The following is a 12,103-nucleotide window of genomic DNA, read 5'->3' on the forward strand; positions in this document are numbered from 1 at the left end:
GTCCACTTTCAATATTAGTTCTCCATATCTCGTTTGTTGCTTCACAAACTTGCAGCTGTGAAACAGAGAAACAAACAAGATATTTTTTCAGCTTTTATGAGAAAAAGTATACGGTGTTGCAGTTTTTGCTGTCATATAGAATCATTGCTTGATTGTGTACTGTTTTCTTCTCTTTCAAGATCAGATCAACATTTTTTTCTTTTATTTTTAAGTGAAAATTTTAGTCTTCCACCCCCTTGGCCCCACTCTTGTCACATTACCTTTTCATCTAGCTTTGCTCTTGTCACTTGAAAAAAAATCTAGTACTATTACTATTTTCTACACTTTTGTTCCATTTTTATAGTTTATTGTTCTTCTACTTTTGTTTTTTTTTTTTCTTGGGCTGTTTGGTGTCTGCTGAATAATTCCATAGATGGTATATTTATGGCAACAGGTGTCTGTGTCACACTTCACTTTCATGCCTAGCTGTACCTAACAGATATTGCTGAAAGGTTTAAGATGTTATTCCTTAATGTCCCTTTTGGCAGAACTGTCTTATTCATTTCAAAAGTTAAGGATAAAGAAAAAGAAAAAAGAAAATACCACTCTGCTGTCAGAATTAGGATTACAACTCCACAATACCCCTTTTCTAGGATGCAGAAGAGTCACATCCCTACCCTATCACTACAATGGTAAGCCATAACGGAACTTGCAGATGTTCAGCATATTAATCATTGCTGCAGTAGCCTTAGCTATATAGATTATATCCTGCCAAGGATGTAACATCCGGCCAGCTCCCAAATCTTTAGAGCACCTTCCACATGCCCAAACTGTCAGGCAGCTCAAGCTGAACTGATTAAAAGACAAGTTTGGGTGCCAAGCCCACCAGAGCTTTATTGAAGAGTATGCTTCTCTAAGTCTTTCAAGGATTGACAGCCAGCTTGGTGCTGCTCCTTTTTGGGCAGATAAGTTCTCTTTGTAGAAAAAAACTGTCATTTTCTAAGTATTGTTTGTGTTTTATCACTTTCCTCTTCCAGAAACTTATTTTAAAGCTAGGAGTTTTGTGTTTTAATGGACTGTCACGAGACTGTATTGTACTTTTAAAGCAGGAGCCCTCTTTTAACCTGTCAGTTTTAAAAATTGTGTAAAGTAACTGAAAACCATTGTTATATGTGAAGAAGTTGTGTTTATTTTACTTTTTGGGACTGGCAAAGTGTTAAAAAATGCTTTTTTACTTTGTTGTTTTTCTGTGAAAAAGAGAGTTTTAAAGACTTGTAGTTTTTAACCAGTATTTGCTGCTTGTCTTCCCCGGCAATGTGGCACCAGTTTAGCTTGACAATGGAACAGATTATCACTCCCAAAGTTGGTCTTTCTTTCAGCCACAAAAAGAAAAAGATAAGCAAACAGCCTTTGCCACCACAGCAGACTAACAATTTTCTTCAGCTGCAGGTTGGTGACTCTGCTGTGGCTATTTGTTGTACCTCAAACCACTCATCTTAACCCAGATCACTGTAGTGTAGCACCTAAAGTCACTATAGTCTGGGAGTTAGCCACATCCTCTGCAGCTGTTGAAGTCCACGCAGTGGGTAAGGGAGAGAGACTCCTGTCTGTCAAAAGAGAGGGAGCAGGGAAGGCTTACCTGTTGTGTCAGAATGCTGTGCCCTTACCGAGGAATGCTGCTGCTGATGTTAGTAACATAGTTAGCCCAATTTTTCTTCTCAAAAAGAAACAGAAGACTAAACATGTGCTTGCTAGTTCTGGCTCAGGGTTTAATTCAGGCTATTGATCCTTCTTGTAGTTTCTGGTAAAAGAAAGGATATCTCTTTTCCCAATGAGTTTTAAGAGTCCGAATCCGAACAGGAAAATGAAGGGACAGATGTATCGTTTTGTCTTCAGATTTTTGATTCAGACTCAGTGGGGAAGCTCAGTTTCTGATTCTCCTGTGGGGGTTCCCCTTTCTCTGAGATTATTAAAAAAGAGGTAATCCAGAGGGCTCGAGTGAAGTCTGGTATCCCACCTGTGACCCAGGGGGTGACAAGACTTACAGGAAACAGAGTATAAAGGATTAGTCCAGATTAAATCACTTAATCTGGCAGGTCTAGGAGACTGTCTCTCTCTCTCTCTCTCTCTCTCTCTCCGATACCCTCCCTGTGGGAGGAATAAAGACACCTTGCTGAAGTTTCCAGTAGTTCGTTCAGTTAAACAGGTAGATGGATGAGTGTTCTTGTTCTAATACATTGCATTCAACTGGTCAGTTATTTAAAGGCAGTTACAGACAATGGTGGGAGGGTCTGTGAGATAAAAAAACAAGGAGCCATTCCCAAAGCTTAGAAGTTAGTCCCTTATTTGAATATTCCTGAAAGACCTGTTAAGGTTTACCAGCTCAGTAGCCTGTGGAAACTCATTCTTATGGTTAACCCTGTTTAACCATAAACTTGTCCAGTGGGTGGGAAGTCAGAAATTCACCCCTGGTCTGGCCAACATGACTCTGATAAACAGAGCCAGTCAGTAATGCCCAAATTAATATACCCTCCCCCTCCACACACACACACACACACACACACACACACACACACACACACACACACACACATAACCTCTAGAAACTTCCTGACATTCCCCCTCCTCATAAGTGCTTATGATACAAAGGGACACAATTGGGTCGGGCTGCACGGCTAGGCTTGTAAAGGTCTTGGTGGTCATTAGCCTATGAACCAAATGTAACATTTTATTTGTAATGACCATTAACAATGCTTTCAGGAAGTTTGATTTCACAATACTTGGGGAATTTAATCAGTGTCCAAGACATTAAAGCGAGTTAGAATCTCCTGAGTAATAAAATATTTTGAAATAAACTCACCAATTGGTCATTGTTTAAGTTGGGGCTTATATAGAAGCCATATAGCCTCCTTAAATATAACTCTGCTCAAATGTAATACAGCACCAACAGTCTCAGTTCATTTACTATAAAGAATATCGCAGATTTGAGGAAGCATAAATTAATACTGCTCCTCCATTTAGGTGATTCATGAAGTTATGATTTCCCCGATACTCAGATAATATGTTAGGATGTCTGTCTGGACTGTCATATTTACCTATTCAAAATATGCAGAACATAATAATTAATTACATTTTTTCTGTAAACAGTGTTGTAATACGGTACAACAAGTTCCACATGCAACTTGAGTCAGAGAAAGGCCCTTGCACACTCCCCTGAAACATATTTAATTACTTTGTTTACAAGAGATACAAACACTTTGTTTCCTAAGTCATCCAAATGGTTAGTGAAAAAAAATGTATTTAAAGTTAGATGGCTCCCTCAACGCTACTCCCCTGAAATTCTTTCCTAGCCCAAAATCTCTGATGAAGCTATTGAAAATACTGTCTTCATGAGCTTTGATACTATGGATGAAAACTTAAGAGAAGAAATAAAAGCTTTTAGTGAAAGTGTAAATGCTTGCCTTCCTTCCTTCCTGATAAGTCTGTGAATTTGTTTACCAAGTATCATTTAATCCTGCACTAACAGTGACACAGTTATACTTCACAAAATCACCATTTATTGTAACTACTCCATCTTTTATTTCCCATAACTTTCATCTAGAGAAGTAAAAAAACTGGCATTCTGTTTTTTTTTTCTCACGATGCACTCAATGTAGAGTATCCAGTAGTTAGTATCTGCGGTATTAACGGTACAGATTGGTGTGTAGCTTGGGACAAATTAGAAGTACACTCCGTGGTTTTACTAACGCTGCAATTTTGATCATTACTCGTCACAAGCTGGGTGCATTTTCAGTCAACTCCCCACTCTCAGCTATTTTTCACTTTTTCATAAAGGAGTGTCCTGTGGGAGACTCTCAAATGTGATATGCTTATTGCATTTTTGATTCTGTGGTTCATTAATTGAGACATTGCTGGGTTTGTTAGGTATTAAGCTTAAAAAAATTAGAATATAGAAACTAATAAGGTGGTAGGTAGAGAAGGAGGGCAGGCAGATAGTTAAATGCACTGCACTTACATGACCAGATAAGCATACTGTCTTCCATGTATGTAGTTAACAAATCAGATATAAAACAGTGAGAGGAAGAACTCACTGCAGAGAATGAAGGGAAGCATGAGCAGTAAATAAATAAATAAAGTGTGTGTGTGTGTGGGGGGGGGGTTACATCACATATCACTCAGATTCACTCACAAAAATTAAAACAGCCTGATGCCATTCCTTTTCTGAACTGATGCGTTGCAAAAAAATAAATAAATAAATAACAGGAGGGAGATAGTTGAACTAGGCATGGGTAGGAAGAGGTAAAGTGTTTCAGCATTCAGGGAAAGTTTTATTTACGAAGTGGTCCTAATAGCTGCAGTTAAGTCCTGGAGGCTACTGGAGATGGACTCTTTTTTCATAGGTTCATAGCTTCGTAGCCGTATATTTGGCTAAAGACTACAAAGGCCTTTTTAAGTCTAGCCATGCATCCCAAATCTCAAATTCTTGTACCCTGGATAAGTGTAGGCAGGGGCCTGGGAGATGAACCATTTACAGGTTGCCTGTATCCGTTAGAGACATAGATGCCAAACGAGGGAGGAATTTCCTGTTCCCCATCCAACTGTCCAAGTTACCTATGAATTGGGTTAGGGAGGAACTCTGCTTCACATGAATGGGGAGCCTGCTCTAGAGGATGGGTAGTCTCTGTGATATATACCTGTCTCACTAGCAGGTCTGATTTATATCACAGACAAAGTTTAAGTCTTTTGAATGGGTAATTCTGGTGCTGTTTGTTTTGCAGATATTTAGGAGGTCCATCAGTGCGGTGGGGGGGTCTGACAAATGCCAAGTATGCCAGACATACATATTCCCCTCAACAGCCTTTAGGAGACAGAGTGAATTTTTTATAGGACATGTTACTTTTGCCCTGTATTCTTTTAATGAGGATGTTCCATATGTTGGATATGCTTGTTTAGGTACATATCAAAGCGGACCCTTTACTCAATGACAGGTCTGATGAATGCTGAAGACAGTGGAACAATGACCTCTCTGGACCTAGATGCCATGCCTTTGTTTATAGGTTGCACAACATAGAATGATTTGCTCACTACTGTAGACAAGTGGTGGTCAAATACTAGATTACTGTCCGTTTGTGTCCCAAGGTCCCTGACTTGTGGGTCAGCTGTTAGGGGTATATTGTCAATATGATAGTTAACAGGGGTGGATGACTTCCCGAACGATACTGTTGTGCATTTCGTGTCATTTAGTTTTAGTCCGTGGTTCTGACACAAGTTATTTGTCTGTGTCCGCCCTTACTGAGAACATTTGTGTTGGTGGGGGATTCTGTGACTGCTCCTAATTGCAATTTAGTCAGCCAGAGGCCTTTGACAATGGCCTTGACTTCAGAGAAGTAAATGCCAAAATGGATCAGTCCCAGGACCGATCCCTAAGGGATTCCACTTATGACTGACCTCTTCATGGAGGTGTACTCCCAAATTCTAAGTTCTTGGGTCCTGTCTGTAATACCTGGCTATCCACTGGGTGACATAAGGGTTTATACCTAGCCTCTTGAGTTTGTCATCAATGCCTCAGTGTGATATTGTGTCAAATGCTTTGGCCAGGTCCAGGTAAGCAGTGTGAACCATTTTTCTGTCATCCATTGCTTTGCTGAACTTCTCAAAGAAGTCCACCAGGTCCAGTAGGCATGACCTGCCCTTGACAAAGCCAAACTGGTTGGGCCAGTGCTTGGTGGTTTCCTATGCATTATTGATCATTTCCATGATAATTCTTTCCATGGCTTTGGATATGAGACTAGTGAGATATCTTTGTCTATAGTTTCCAGGGTCTGTAAATGGCTCACCTTTTGTGCAGAGGGATGACTGCTGCTGTTCTCCATTCATGAGGCACAGAGCCTGTTTGGAAGCTACAGTTAAATAACAAGTCCAGAGGTCCTGATAGGGCATGTTTCAAGCAATTTAGAAGGCATCCTGTGATACTGTCTGGTCCACTGATGCAGTGTTCTTGAACTTAGAAAGAGCACTGAGGACCTGTTCCTCAGTGACAGTAGGGGGAGTAATATTTGATGGTATTTCCTGAGGGGAGGTTGAGGGGGAGAGAGGGGTAAAGTTAAAGCTGAATTTATCAGTCAGTGGATTTGCTATATCTTCTGGCTCAATATAGGTGATATCATTAACAGTGAGCTCTGCACACAATTGTGTATTGCCTTTGAGGTTGCAAACATAGCTAAAGAAGGCCTTGTGGTTGTCCTTTGCTTGTGAGACCAAATTTATCTCAAATGTGGCTTTGGTAGACCTTATCTGTCCTCTGAGTTGTTTGTTTAGTTTAGTGCTTTTATCCTACTGGATGCTACTCCTTCTAATTTTTGCCATGATTTTCTTCCTTCTGCTATACAACCTATTGATGTTGTGATTCCACTAGGGTGGCTTGTTTTTTGAGTTAGTTCTATACTTCTACCTTGTGAGTACAGCTGCCTCTGTGCAGCGATTAACATGCTTGTATAGGGTTTCTGTGAACAGTTCCATGTAGGCACAATGCTGTCAGGGACTATGGCGGCTTGAAATTTTACTATGTTATCACTTAATAGTTGGAAGTAAGCCTTAGAGTAGTTACTGAACATTCCAGGGTTAGTTGGTGCTCCAGGTTTTATTTTTACTTCAAAGGAGACCATTTTGTGGTCTGATCTTACTAGAGAAGACGTTACACTAGGGATTGTGCAGTACTCCCCCATATTAGTGAGAACCAGATCCAGTATGTTTGTACCCTTGGTCAGCGTATTGACAGTCTGGTCCAGGGAGTTTGTGTTTAAAAAATCCAGGAATCTCCATGCCTGCATGTTTGGTGTTGCATATGATTCCCAGTTAATAGTGGGGTAATTAAAGTGGCCCATGAATATGGCATTGGGTTTGGATGATGACCGTTTCCAATAAGTTTAAATACATGATCTAATGTAAATTTTCATTCTATCCTCTATTGTTGGGTTTGGATCCAAACTTTGGCTCTGACTTGGCCATTACTAAAGATCGTGGTAACCAAAAAACTCTAAGCTTCTCTCTTACCCATAATGCACCAATCCCTAACATACCCCAGATGTCATTTGCCACTTTTCATGAAAAGTCTTGGTCAGCCTTAGCTCTATAGTTTTGGTTATTTAAAAAAAAAAAAAAGCACATATTTATTTATTTATTTTACATTTGTTTACCGGGAAAGTATGACTGGACACATGTCCTTTTTCAGCTGAGGCCCGGGGAGAAAAGCTCCACAATTAAGAAACATTACATTTGAACATGAGTTTGACAATACATTTAAACATTAAAATATAGAAGAAAACAAGGGACAGGGTTTATGAAATTACAACATAAACAATCAGTGGCAACATTTAAAGAGAATAAGTTTATAATAGAGCAGAATCAATTAAAAGAAGGACACTTAAGGATAGAGAAGCTGTTTGCAGTTTTGTTGGAATATTCAAACAGACTTAATGAGGCTGATACAAAAGTAGCTATATTAGACAGAAGTAAGATAGCAATAGGTTTATAGAGGGGAGATGGACTTTGATCTAGCCAGGGCTGACAGAGTTTCAGACCCATGTTTCTGCAAGGTGTGTCTTTAGTGAACATTTGAAGTGTACTGTGGAGTTACTAGATGCTATGTTGACAGGAAGGGAATTTCATTTTTTAGTAATGTAAAAAGAAAGTGAACTGCGGTGGTGGTGCTGCGATAGCGTTGTCGCCTCACAGTAAGACGTTGTCCTGTTCGATTCTCAGCTCAAGCTTCTTCTGTGTGGAGACTTGCGTGAATGGGCATACCTTCGTTGAAGGTTGTGCATCAGGGCCGGCAACTCGGCACGTAAAAATGTACTGCCAATTATTAGCGGACCGGAGTTCTGCTGTGGCGATCCCTAACTGGGAAAAGCCGAAAGACACAACAACAAGTAATGTAAAAAGAAAAGAGAGATAAGTAAGATAAGCAAGAGAGATGAGCGTATTTTTTTCTACAAACATCTTATATTTCTCTTACACTCTTTATTCCCTTACTCTCATACATTGGTGTAGCTCTATTTTATCATTGCTGGTAGTTTTTTTTCCCATTTTTGTCTATTCTTACACACTTATATAATTATAATTACCATTGTTGGTATTATCTTTCTTTCTTAAAAAAAAAAAATTCATATCTTATGCTTTTGTTGTTTTTGTTATTGATGCTGGTATGGCTGAGAATGGTCCTTTGGCTTTAAAAAATGTCTGAAATATGGGCACAAATGGCCTCTTTCAGATGCCCATATACCTTATGTTTATCGCTTAGGTCCACAGCACCTACAGGAGGATTGTTCTTTTTGCCATAACTTTAATCCAAGAGTGTTTGCGGATAGAAAAAATAAGCTTATTCTTAAAGGTTTGTTGCCATCATCTTTTGGTGAAACTATCACTGGGGCTCATTTCTCCAAAGTAAAGTCTAAGGAGTCAAAATCTCAGTCTCTTGATACCTTCCAGTTCCTCAAATCCATCTTCACAGCCTTCTAGGAGGAGATCAAAATCAGATCTGAAGAAAAAGAGATTAATGCATCCTACGTCCTCAGATCCAGCTAAGAAACCTTCAGGATCTTCTGTTGTGGGTCCTATTATATTGCCAAGAACCTGGTATTCTCCTTCTTGTGATCCTGTGCCTTCCAGGGAAGTCCCTTCCCCCTTTATGTAAAGGCGCTGTTCAAAGTCACCTTCCCTGGCCTTGCCTCATTCATCCAGGAGTTTGACTGAGGAAGATGTGGATAGAATGATGAGGAAGTTTCTCTCAGCGCAATCCAGATGGATGTTTTACAGACTCCTGCCACTTTGAGTCTGGAGACCTGTCCATGGACCACACCACCACCTCATACTCATTCTCTGATCACTTTGGTTGCTTCAGAGGCCCTGGATTTGAGCCTTCTGGGCCCATCTGCCTTGGATCTGAAGATAACTTTATCTTCTGATCTGAGGCTAACTGTGAGTGCCCTGACTCTGACATCTTCTGATATGGAGGACTCTCAGAGCCGAAGCTTCCTTGTCTGGTCAAAGGCTTTGGAGTCAACCCTGAAGGTTTCAAAGCCAGCTGGGCACCTAGGTGCTTTGGCACTGGATAGCTCGGCTCCGACTTCCTCCTTGGGGAGATTGCTTTCATGGAGAGAGGAGACAGTGCTCCAGAAGCCTGCCTTCTCAGTGACAAGGTCTTCTCTCCCTCTCCAAGGTGGTCTGCCTTCGAGGTTGTGAAGAGGGTATTTTCTGCTCTGACAGAACCAATGGATCCTACCCCCTCGGATCTTCATTCCAGCTCCCAAATATCTCTGCGCTTGGAGCATCATCATTCAGTGCCACAGGGACAACCAACTTGAGACCACCAGACCTCCCAGCAGGATTTCATAGTCTCTTCTGACACTTCCCCAGAGCACACCACCGAGGAAGTCCCTAGGAAGAGAAAGTGCAAGAGGAGACAACTGGACTCTCCACAAGAGTCAGTCACTGAGGATACTGATTTTGACAAGGGTGAAGGGTCCACAAGATCCCGTTCAGAAGATGTCTTATTTGAAGACATCCTTGAGATCCTGCACCAGAGAGGTGGTTGGACCCCCAGCGACCCTTCACTGGAGGAGTCAGTATTTTTTGAGGTCCACCTGCTAATGAGCTCATTGATTTGGTCCTTTGGCGGGCATGGAAGGAGCCTGTCTTAGTTGAGCCAATACCTAAGAGGCCAGATAGAATTCTGGATCTGCCTGTGGGTAAGGAATGTTGGAGTAAGGGGTGCCAGTGGATGTTATGGTTGTGGTGGTGGCCACCAAGAAGGAACTTGCTGAACAAAGTTCCTCTGTTCATCCGCCTAACATGGAGTGTAGGGCAATGCACAGATTTGGGAAGCATGTCTATGCTTCAGCGACCTTTGCTGTTAGGTCGCTGAACTATTTGACACATTTTACTAGGTTGCAAAGGGACTTCATCAAAGTACTTTCAAAATCCAATCCCTTTCAGGGACCGTTTCTGCTGAGGCCTAATCATGTGTGGCCTCTCAGTTGGCTACCCTCTGATGTATTTTGAATTCATCCATGAAATTTTTTTTTTTGCATGCAGATGAAGGTGCCTGAAGAGCAACAGTTCAGGCATATCCATTAGGAGGCATGTTTGGATGCACTTATGTGATTTTTTTTGGAGCTCTTCAAGTCTTTGTTCGCCCGTGCTCCCTTTGACCACAGTTCTTTGTTTGGTCCCAAAGTGAAGGACACATTATCCCGGATTGAGAATGATGGAAAAACCCTTTCTGCAATGGGCATATTTTTCAATCCCTCAAAGATCATTTTCTAGGAATCAACGAGGTGGTCAGAAGATATGGTACAATAAGTCACAGGATCCTTTCCAGGACACACATGGAGAAAGTTCCCCTAGGGTCAGTGGGAGCTGTAATGGATGACGAAACCCCCCTGCAGCATAATAAGCCCCAAAATCAGGGGTCCAGAGATTCTTTCTCTGACAGACTCTGCCAGCGCTCCTGAAAGGAGGCCCAGTCAAACCCCTCTGAGGCACTTGGGGTCAACTATCCCTACACCAGAGTCCCTGGTTAGACATAACAAAAGATACTTGGGTGTGGAGGACTATTTCCAGAGGTTATGGAATTCCCTTTTCCCTTCTCCAACTGTATGCAAAGGTACTGCTGTCAACCCAGTCAGAGGAAAGAAGCAGCACTAGAAATACAAAAGCTGCTAGACGAAAGAGTCATCCAAGAGGTACCACCAGACCAGATAGAATCCTTACTTAAGATTATTTCTATTGCCAAAGAAGACAGCGCACTGGAGACAAGTCAGTTTGACATTCAAAGTTTCCGATGGTCATGGTCTACTCCATTTTCCCCTTCCTGGGTAAGTACGACTGGATGTGCTCGATAGATCTTCAGGATGTGAACTATCACATAAAGATGAATGGACACTCCAGAAGGTATTTACGCTTCTGACTGGGAGCCAGTCACTACCAGTTCAGAGTCCTAACTTTTGGCCTCACCATAGCACCCAGGGTGTTTACCAAATGCATGACAGTGGTGACAGCTCACTTGAGACTACAGGGATTCCACATGTTTCCATATCTGGAGGAGTGGCTTATTACTACCCCAATATGGCACCTGCTAATCACAGCAAGGGATCAGGTTCTGCAGATTTGTTTTCATCTTGGGTTAACCATAAATTACAAGTCTCAGCTGCTACCAACTCAAATTTTGGAATTCATAGGAGCAGTTTTCAACACAACATCAGTGACAGCTTCTCTTCCTCTCTCAAGAGCACACACTATAAGATTCCAAGTCAATAGAATAATTCGTAGTACCAATGTTTCAGCCCAGTTGATCCTTCAGGCCTTGGGGTCAATGTTTGCTGCCATAATCTTAGTTTCTCTAGCAATGTTTCATCTGAGAATTCTTTAATGGATGCTACCAGCACAATGGCCCATTCTTTACCAGCTCATGTCAACACAAATAAGGATCACTCAGGCATGAAAGAGTTACCTCTGGTGGTGGATTTAATTGGATCAAGTTCTGCAAGGCCATCCTGTCAGTGACTACTGACACTTTCCAGATTTGGGGAGGGGAGCACTTTCTTTAGAGAACAGTCCAAGGCACTTGGTCCCCCAAAGAGGCCAGCTTGCATATCAGTGTCCTGGAGATAACAACAGTGTTTTTAGCACTGCAGGCCTTCCAGGATGCTCTCCCTTCTGGGGCAGCTGTGATTCAAATGGACAATATGTCAGTAGTTTGTTACATCAACAAACAAGGAGGGACCAGATCATACCCCTTGTGTCAAGAAGCACTCAGAGTGTGGCAATGGGCAATCTCATCCAACTGCTTTCTCATAGCAATTGACATTCCAGGGAAATACTGTGTGATAGCAGACAAATCAAGCAGGTCAATTATTCTATTTCACGAGTGGTCTCTCAAAAGGAAAGTTTGTTTATTTTATTTTTTATTTTACGTTTGTTGACCAGGCTAGTCCAACTGGATATATGTCCATTTTCAGCAGAGGCCCGGGGAGAAAAGCTCCACATGTAAGCATTTGTAATAACAGGTAAAATATTAAGCATGGTTATAATATATATGTCAAAAATCATTAGATATTAAGTAAGA

General features: G+C 41.4%; 1 protein-coding gene across 2 annotated transcripts in view; it reads left to right on the forward strand.

The window, feature by feature from the left end:
• SLC29A1 (solute carrier family 29 member 1 (Augustine blood group)) overlaps window positions 1-12,103 on the forward strand; it is a 1,418,904-nt gene that overhangs the window by 114,066 nt on the left and 1,292,735 nt on the right. The window lies entirely within an intron of this gene.

This window comes from Protopterus annectens, chromosome 1.part0 (genome assembly GCF_019279795.1).
Source record: "Protopterus annectens isolate FY-2018-M chromosome 1.part0, PAN1.0, whole genome shotgun sequence".
Taxonomy (NCBI): Eukaryota; Metazoa; Chordata; order Ceratodontiformes; family Protopteridae; genus Protopterus; species Protopterus annectens.